Source organism: Rhinopithecus roxellana, chromosome 2 (genome assembly GCF_007565055.1).
Source record: "Rhinopithecus roxellana isolate Shanxi Qingling chromosome 2, ASM756505v1, whole genome shotgun sequence".
Lineage (NCBI taxonomy): Eukaryota > Metazoa > Chordata > Mammalia > Primates > Cercopithecidae > Rhinopithecus > Rhinopithecus roxellana.
Window position 1 is genome coordinate 15,622,773 of NC_044550.1, and position 8,710 is coordinate 15,631,482.

At 34.1% G+C, this 8,710-nt stretch overlaps 1 non-coding gene across 1 annotated transcript; it reads left to right on the plus strand.

Moving 5' to 3' along the window:
* Positions 1–8,375: 8,375 nt before the first annotated feature.
* On the plus strand, positions 8,376–8,443 carry LOC115896267. Its single transcript, XR_004056169.1, has one exon. It is a non-coding gene; the product is annotated as a small nucleolar RNA SNORD77 (small nucleolar RNA).
* The last annotated feature ends 267 nt before the right edge of the window (positions 8,444–8,710 follow it).

An 8,710-nucleotide genomic window follows, 5' to 3' on the forward strand; every position in this document is an offset into this window, starting at 1 on the left:
TTGAGGGAAGAATTTTATGGTTTGTAAATGGCTGATCAAGGAGTGACATATAATAATGAAAAACCTACAACCTAGGGTATATAAAGCCAAGATGTCAATAAAAATTTATATGGACAAAACCCACAGTTTTAAAATCTTAATTTATCCAGAGAATGGGGGACCAAAAGCACTTGCAGAAGAGGACTAGGAATTAACACAGAAGAAAAGATTAAACAGGTACTGATCACTTCTATTTCTAAAATATGTGATTAAAAATCAATAGCATACACATTGAGGAGAACAATAAGCATTTTCATTCCTAATTTTGACAGGATTTTGAATTGGACTCTTGTCTTCCTTCCTTTGTCTAACACTTTAGAAAATGTATTTCATTCAGTGAAATTGCCCCCAATACTAGATTTTATTATTTTGATCTGATTTCTCATAATAGAATATCTGCATATATTTCAAAATGTCTGTTATAACCTTAGCCGATACATTTTAAACTTGATATTTTTGAGCAATATGGTGATGAAAAACAAGGCAATTTAATGGTCTCATGATTCAGACTTGAAGGAGTTGAGAGTGAACATTGTATGATACAATATTCTTAAACTAAAGACCATAATTAAATTGTCAATTGGAGATATATTTTCTTCCTCCAGGTATATATCTCAGAAAAAATGTAACTTTGACTTTTATAGGAGATTTTATTGCTCTATATCTATCTGAAAGCATGTAATTCTTTAGCATTACACAGCTCCATTGGAGATAAGGAGGAGCATGCAAGGCAGCAATTTGAGAAAAATAGACATAACACAATAGGCTTGGTAGTACAATGTGCTTCAATTTGGATCATGAAAAGCATTGTAGAGATTATTGAGTTTAACCTCTACCTCCACCTTTTAAAGTTCTTTTCAATGTTTATAACAGACCTGCAGACGCAAACTAGAATGATCAGAAAGAAAAAACTGATAATTTTAACTCCCTTTTTGTCTCTTTGTAGTTAGTCAAAATATTAGGGCATATGAAACTGAAAATATACCTTGATAACATCCCAGTTTTCAAATGTTATTTTTCTTCATGATTAACGATGGTAATCAGAATGATCCTTATTTTCCATATGCTTCTTTAAGCACACTATGTGAAGTTTCTGTTGTTATTAAGCAGAAAGTGCCATAGATATTTCTGTAAGAATATTAATACTATGATCAAATCAATAACATCTGAGTTGTCCCCACATACTAGATATTTTAAGTAAACATTTATTTATTCAACAAATACTTACTGAGTCTCAGCTATGTAGCATGTGCTGTCTAAATTCTAGATAAATAAGAGAAACTAAATCTCTGTCCTCATGTCCATATATGCTTAAAGGTGTGGAAGGAAATAAGTATAGACTACAGTAGATAGCTATAAATGCTGTAACAGAAAATCAAATAGAATGAGAGGACAGTGAGTGATGGAAGATGTTATTTCAGATCAATTAATGAGGGAAGTTCTTTCTGAGATGCACCTTTTGAGTAGAGGTGTAAAGTAGAGAAGCAAGTCATGTGACTATTTGGGATAAAAGTATTCAGAGAAGAAGGCACAGCAGGTCCAAAGACTCAGAGATTGAAAAGTGCAAGGGAACCAGAATGGCAGGAGAGGTGTGGACAGGGAGACAGTTGTAGAAAATGAGGTCAGAGAGGCAGCCAAGTGTCAACTGATCAAATGCTTGTGGGTCAGGATCACAAGACACATACCGCTTAAACTGCCTTGGCCTCTTTAGTTTCTTGTTAACTGTTTAGAAAAACACATTCTAGTTAAATTCAAATCTTTCCCTACTCAAAACCTGAACTGCATTAGCTTAAACTTGTAAAAATATGGAAATATTATTTTTACTAATCTCACTTTAAATTCATAACAAGTCTCAGGTGAATGGAATGAAGAATTTTGTCATAGATCTGTAAATATGAGACACATTACAAATCCAGGTAAAGATGTAGAACTAGATAAAATGTAAGGAATGTGAGGTGGGAAATGTGGGATGAAGGTAAGAATTAGGGATTCATTAATGTACAAATAGTATGTGAAGGAATAAGCATGGGTAGAAAGCAGTCCAAAAACTGAGCCATTGGGGATATCAACATTTACAGTGTGGACAGAAGGAAAGGATGCAGCAAAGGGGGCTAATAAAGAATGATGGGTGAGGTATGAAGAAAATCAGCGGGTCTGGGTATCCCAGAAGTCAAATGAAGACTTTTTCAAATAGAGTGGAGTGATTAACAATGCCAAATACTGCTGAGGGTTGAGTAAGAAGGGATTAATTATTACATTCAGCAAAGTGAAGGTGTTCAGTGGGGAAAGTGTAATTGGGATAGGTTCAAATAGATATGGGGAGTAAAAAGGTGAACTTTGCAAATTTGAACAACTTTTTAAAGGAGTGTTATAAAAGTAATCAGAAATAGAGTGTTAGTTAGAATATATGGAATCTAGAGAGGTGTTATTTTTAACAGAAAATATGACAGCATGATTGTATCAGAATAGTAAAATCCAGTAGAGAGTGAGGGAAAAAACTGATAATGAGAGAAAGGGTATAATTTCAAAAGTAAGTTCTTTGAGTAGGTGAGAGGAAGTGAAATTCAGTGCCCAAACTGAGAAGCTGGCAGTAGGTAGGATCTCAAATAAATTACCTTTACAATTGGAGAGAAAAATAGAATACAAATGAGTACAATGGGAGTGAGTAAGTAGAAAAGATAATAGAAGTTCATGGAAGTTCTGTTTGGATTGCTTCTCTTTTCTTTATGAAATATGTTGATGAAAAGAGTCAAACTCTGTAAAATATTTTTAAGAGATTTATTCTGAGCCAAATATGAGTGACCAATGGCCAGTGACACAGTCCCAGGAGATCCTGTAAACATGTGCCCAAGGTGGTCGGGTTCCAGATTGCTTTTATACATTTTAGGGAGACATAGGACATCAGTTAATACACGTAAGATATACATTAGTTTGGTCTGGTAATGGGGCACAACTGGAAACAGGGGCTTCCAGATCATAGGTGAATTCAAAGATTTCTGATTGGCAATTGGTTGAAAGAGTTATCATCTAAAGAACTGGAATCAGTAGAAAGGAATTTTGGGGTTAAGAAAAGGGCTTGCAGAGACCATGGTTTTACCATACAGATGAAGTCTCCAGGTAACAGACTTCAGAGCCCTTATCAGACCAAAAGAGGTGCCAGGCTCTTAGTTAATTCTCTCCTGGACCAGGGAAAAGACCTGGAAAGGAATAGGTATTCTCTATATAATATAAATCTTTTTCTCCATAAAAGACAGTTTTGCAGAGCCATTTCAAAATATGTCAAAGAAATATATTTTAGGGTAAAATGCTTCAATGTCTTTCAGAGCTTTCTATCTGTCATGTAGTAATGTTCTACTAGAGTCAGCCTGGAATTTGGTATCTTATTGCTACAGAAAGTCTGTTTTCTTCAGTCTTAATATCTCTGTTTTAATGTTTGTGCTGGTCAGCTGTGCCTGAATTCCAAAGAAAGGAGTATATAATGATGCATATCCTACCCCTGCTTCCATCATGACCTGAACTAGTTTTCTGGTTAATTTTGGAATGCCCTTGGCTGAGGGAAGCATCCATCAGTTGGTTGAAGGGCTTAGAATTTTATTTTTGGTTTACAAATAAGAGAAAATATGTTAAGTACCTGAGAGAAAGGAGAAAGGAAGGTATGTTGGAGGTTTGAGCAGAAAGAAGGTATGAATAATCATCTGGCATCATGGGAAAATAAATGAAATAAGGAAATGCAGCATGTTTGCCAGAGTTGTTTTGACTTACATTCATAACTTTAAAGTCAGGGTGTGAAAGGATTTGGAAGTGTGCATAATTAAGACATGAAACAGGAATAATGATTCAACCAGATATTTGATAGCTGGTATTTTTTGGAAAAGCAAAATAAACAGTGGTCTACAAGTGGTGGTGTGGAGTAAGGAGGTAATCTACATCACCTCTAAGATCAGAAGCTTATGTGTTTTAGGAGACAAAATAGTCTACTCATGACAGGGCTGGAGAAGAACAAGTGAGAATGTATTTTATAATTAAGATATAAATATCAGGCTATCACAAATGAGGATATCCCACATTAGAACAAATTAAAAAATTGTATATGCATATCAAAATTTTTGCCTCATTAACCTAGAGTACAGGTGTCAAATGATAACAAAGTGTTTATTTTTATTTTTCATCCTGTTATTCTATCACTGACATTAAGATGGCAGCTTGATTTCCTATAATAGACATTTTTCTATCAAGAGATGAGACAGTGTTTTAATTTGCTTGATCTTAAGGTTTTCTTATTGAATTATTCCTCCCATCTCATGGAGTGTTGAAATCAATATAATAGAGGTTTATTCAGGTGGCTAAATACAACTCTCCAGCGATTGCCTTTTCTTCACCCTAGGAACACCAAATTGAACAACTCAACTGTCTATGCAAGAAAGCACCTTTGTAAGAACCCCAAAATCTACTGTTTCTTTCATTTTCAATGGTCAATGTAAGCTTCACAAATGTCAGAAACATACAGGGCATGCTCTTTTCTATAGTCTTTGCATCTTCCAAAATGTTTGACTGATAGGAATTGCTATTATTTGCTAAATTAATGAATCAAGTTTTTATTATTCCCTATTACTTCATGTTCTTTCTTTAATGAGATTGTAAGGTTCTTAAGGAGACAGAGATGCTTTTATAATGTATATATATGTGTAAAATACATTATATAAATATGTGACTAAATAAATTAATGAGTTCTGGTGTCACTTTCCATGTCAAGTCATAAAAATCTTATCAAACAGAGGCACTAAGAATATTCCACAATTTTTGCTTGTTTTCCTTTAATCTGATATTACTAGTCACCCTTTCCTTTTAGGCATGACATATTTGTGCATGATGATGATGTTTTAAAAATAACAAACAAATAAAATATTTTATTGATCTGCTCTTGCCTTGAGTCATTACCATAGTCTCTCTCCCTCTTCACTGACATTTTGAAAGAGCAAACTACATGACTGTCTCTACTGTCTTAACTTCATCCTTCAATGCATAATAATCCACATCAATACTTACTGTTCTGAAATTGTTTTTGCTGAAAGCACTAATATCTTCTTAATTGCAAGTCCAAAGTTCATTCTCAGTGTTACATATGTTTGCTTTCTCATCAGCCTCTGACACAGTAGAGCACTGCCTATAGACTTCTTTCTTTCTAGACCTGGATTTTTCCTGGACCTCATTTGGCTTTAAAAACTTTCAAGCTGTTATTTCATCAAATTCTTCTCTATTTCTTTTAATTTGCTCATGTAATTCTAGGTGGTTTCCATGACTAAATTAATCCACTTTCTTTTCAACTACCACCTTGCATTCTGAAGATTTATACCTATCACCTCCAGCTCCATATGTCCAAATATTGCTATTGAATAAGTGCATTAGATACACTACATGAACCTTCAACTTGGCATGTCAGAATGAGAAGTTACTATCACCACACAGATATCTATCTTGGCTGCTGGAGAGGGTATATATCTAGTTGCACTATCTAGAAGCCTTCTCTCTCTCACACCCAACAATCAATGTACTGTCAGGTGATGCTAATTTTACCTTAGAGGTATCTATAAATACAGGATTTCTTTTTCCACCTTTACTTCTGTTCTGTTGTCCACATAATCTCTTGCAATAATCTTCTAAATGATCTCCATCCCAGTAATTTCTGCCCACTCCAGTTCATCCTTTATTGTATCACCAGAATTACAATGCCAAAACCCAAGACAGAGTTGGTTGCTTCCCTGATTTAAACCTCTGTTCATCTCCATTATATAAGATATGAGCAGAACTGATTCTGGAACACTAAGCCTTTTAATAGCATGTTTTCAAGCTATACCTTTAGTCCTGTCTCTTATTATTCTGGACTGACTTTCCAGTAGAACCCTATACTCCACGTGCATTGAATGTCTATTATATCCCAGACTTAGGCTCTTTTGAGAGTCTGAAATTGTTCATGCTTCCTTCCCCCCAAAGTAAGCATGTTATTTTCCTCATTTATTCATTGGCTGATTCAACACAAATATTATTGAATGATACTATGCAGTTTTTATTCCTCGAAACGAATTTATGACATAGAAGGTGGGGGAGGAAGATATTGAACCATCACTGTAATGAATGCAAAATTTAAAACAGAGATAAGTACTTTGAAATAAAATAATATGACACCATAAGAAAGTCTGTAAAAGGTTTTTGATCAATCCTAGGAAGAGGAGATGGTAGTCAGAAAGGATTAAAACGAGAAATAAATGGAAATTAACTAGGTAAGAAATGGAGGAATGGGCATTCCTGAAAAAGGGAACAGAGGGAAAACTTGTGTGGATGGAACACAGAGATGAAGTAGGGAAGGTGGCGGGTACTGAAGTTGAGCTTGTAGGCATAGGACAGGCATAGATACAGAGTACAGGTGTCCAGGTTAAAAATATTGATATTAATCCTAACATCAGTGGATGCCCTCAAAGGGGATTAAGCATGGACAGGGGTACACATTACACAATCGGATTTGACTGTATTCTGGAGAATAGTTTAGAGAGGGATGAGTGAATTAATGCACTGAGAAACAGTAGTGTGCTGTTGCATTGGTCTGGTAGAGAGATAATGGTAACCTGAATGACAGTTGGTCAGATTGGAGATGGTGAGAAGTGGAAGATTCCAAAAACGTGTAGGAGGTAAAAATCAAGGAGACTTCCTGATAGATTGGATATGAAAAACGAGGGAGAAGGAGAAAAATTCCTTCTTCCTTGTGTATCAAACTAGTTCTTATCTTTTAAGACTGTTCAGATATCACCTATGCAAGTTAGCATTTTCTAACTATCCCAGTAGCAATAAGAAGGGAGCTCATGTCTTTCAGGTTCCTTTGGCACAATATTCAGCTCTCTGCACTTAAAGTAACTTCCCTGCTAAAATAACTGTCTGCTCAATGGAGAATGAGTTTCATGAAAGCAATGACCATGTTTCATTCTTTTTAAAAAATATTCCAATATCTGATATCATACCAGTCATATAATAGATGTTCAATGAAATTGTTTATTGACTGGCAGAATAAATTTAAATGCCATAGATAATTAAAGCCAGCATTCATTAAGAATGCACTATTTTCAATAAAATAAAATTTCAACAGAAAGTTAAGAGCTAATACAGAAACACTTTTTGTAGACATATCTGTGGAGATAGGTTTGCTCCATTCAAGGAACCATTAAATCTGAATTCTTAGAAAAACTATTTTTGTATCATGTGTACTTTTGAAAATTAAGGAAGAGTCAGTACACTCTATTTAACATTGAAATTGTGAAGAGGCAGAAGGATTCGAAATCATATTAAGAAAAATTTTCATTCACAATTTTTAGTTTTTATTCATTATCTCATATTTTTTCCAGTTCTCTTCTAAGAGCTTTTTTGTTAACTGCGCAAATGACATATTAGCAATTATTCTAAAATAAATTAGAACTGTAACAGTATTCATTCCACTAAAAATGATACATTTAAAAGTATTTCAAGAATGCTTTTTGGAATACTATTAAAACATAAAAATGAAATAAATGAATGAAAGGATATTTTTAAGAGGCCTAATTTTTCAACAATGCTGCCTACTTCCTACAAGACAATGCCCTCCTTTCCCAGCCATTCAAATTTTCTCATCCCTCAATGAATCTCCAGGGGTGCTGCCTCTAACAGTTTTTATGTTCCTTTCCAAAATCAGGGAAGTGCTGGGATGTGTGTTGTTTTATTGAAATGAAAATTTCAATTGTATGTCACGTAAGGATGTTTCAGACAATAACAGACCATGTTTACCACAGCAGGTTCATGAGATTATTATACTGTATTTTTACTGAACCTTTTCTGTGTTTAGATATGTTTTGTTACACAGATACTACTCTGTTACAATTTTGCCGATGGTATTCAGGACAGTAACATGCTGTACAGGTTTGTAGCCTAGGAGAAATAAGCTATACTATCTAGCTTTATATATAGTCTAGGTGTGTAGTAGGCTATACTATCTAGGTTTGTGTAAGTACACGATGATGTTCACCCAGTGATGAAATCACCTAACAATGCATTTCCAGAATATGTCCTCATTGATAGGCAATACATGACTGTATCCAGATATTGGCTGAAACAAATCAGGAATATGAATAGGAATGAAACATGCAATAACTTTTATGCTTTCAACTGTTTGAAATATAAATGCATATGGGCAAGACCAAGATTATATCTGGGGAAAAAGGAAGTCATTAAGTTAGATATAATGTTTTTACTTTCCACAAATAATTTTTATTTTATTATTTTATTATTTTACTTTTTTTTTAACAATAAAACAAACAATACTATGATGGTTGCATAGGTCAGCAGATTGAATCATGAAGAAATGTACCATGTGTCTGATGTATCTGGGGTGGTTGCGGTTTGCTGTTAGTAGTTAAGCAGTGTACCACCAATCTACCATTAAAATATTCTTTACTGACAATTTTGTATTAAAATTATAGAAAAAAAAACAAGAATAGCTGAAAGATAAATAAGGAAACTAAAGTTTAAATAAATTCGTTTTTTATAGGAAAAAATCACCTATATAAAATTCACTTGTATAAGTGAGAAGACAGAAAGGCAACTGAATATTTCTCAATAAAATGTGATGCCTGTTTGTCATGAACTGTAAGAG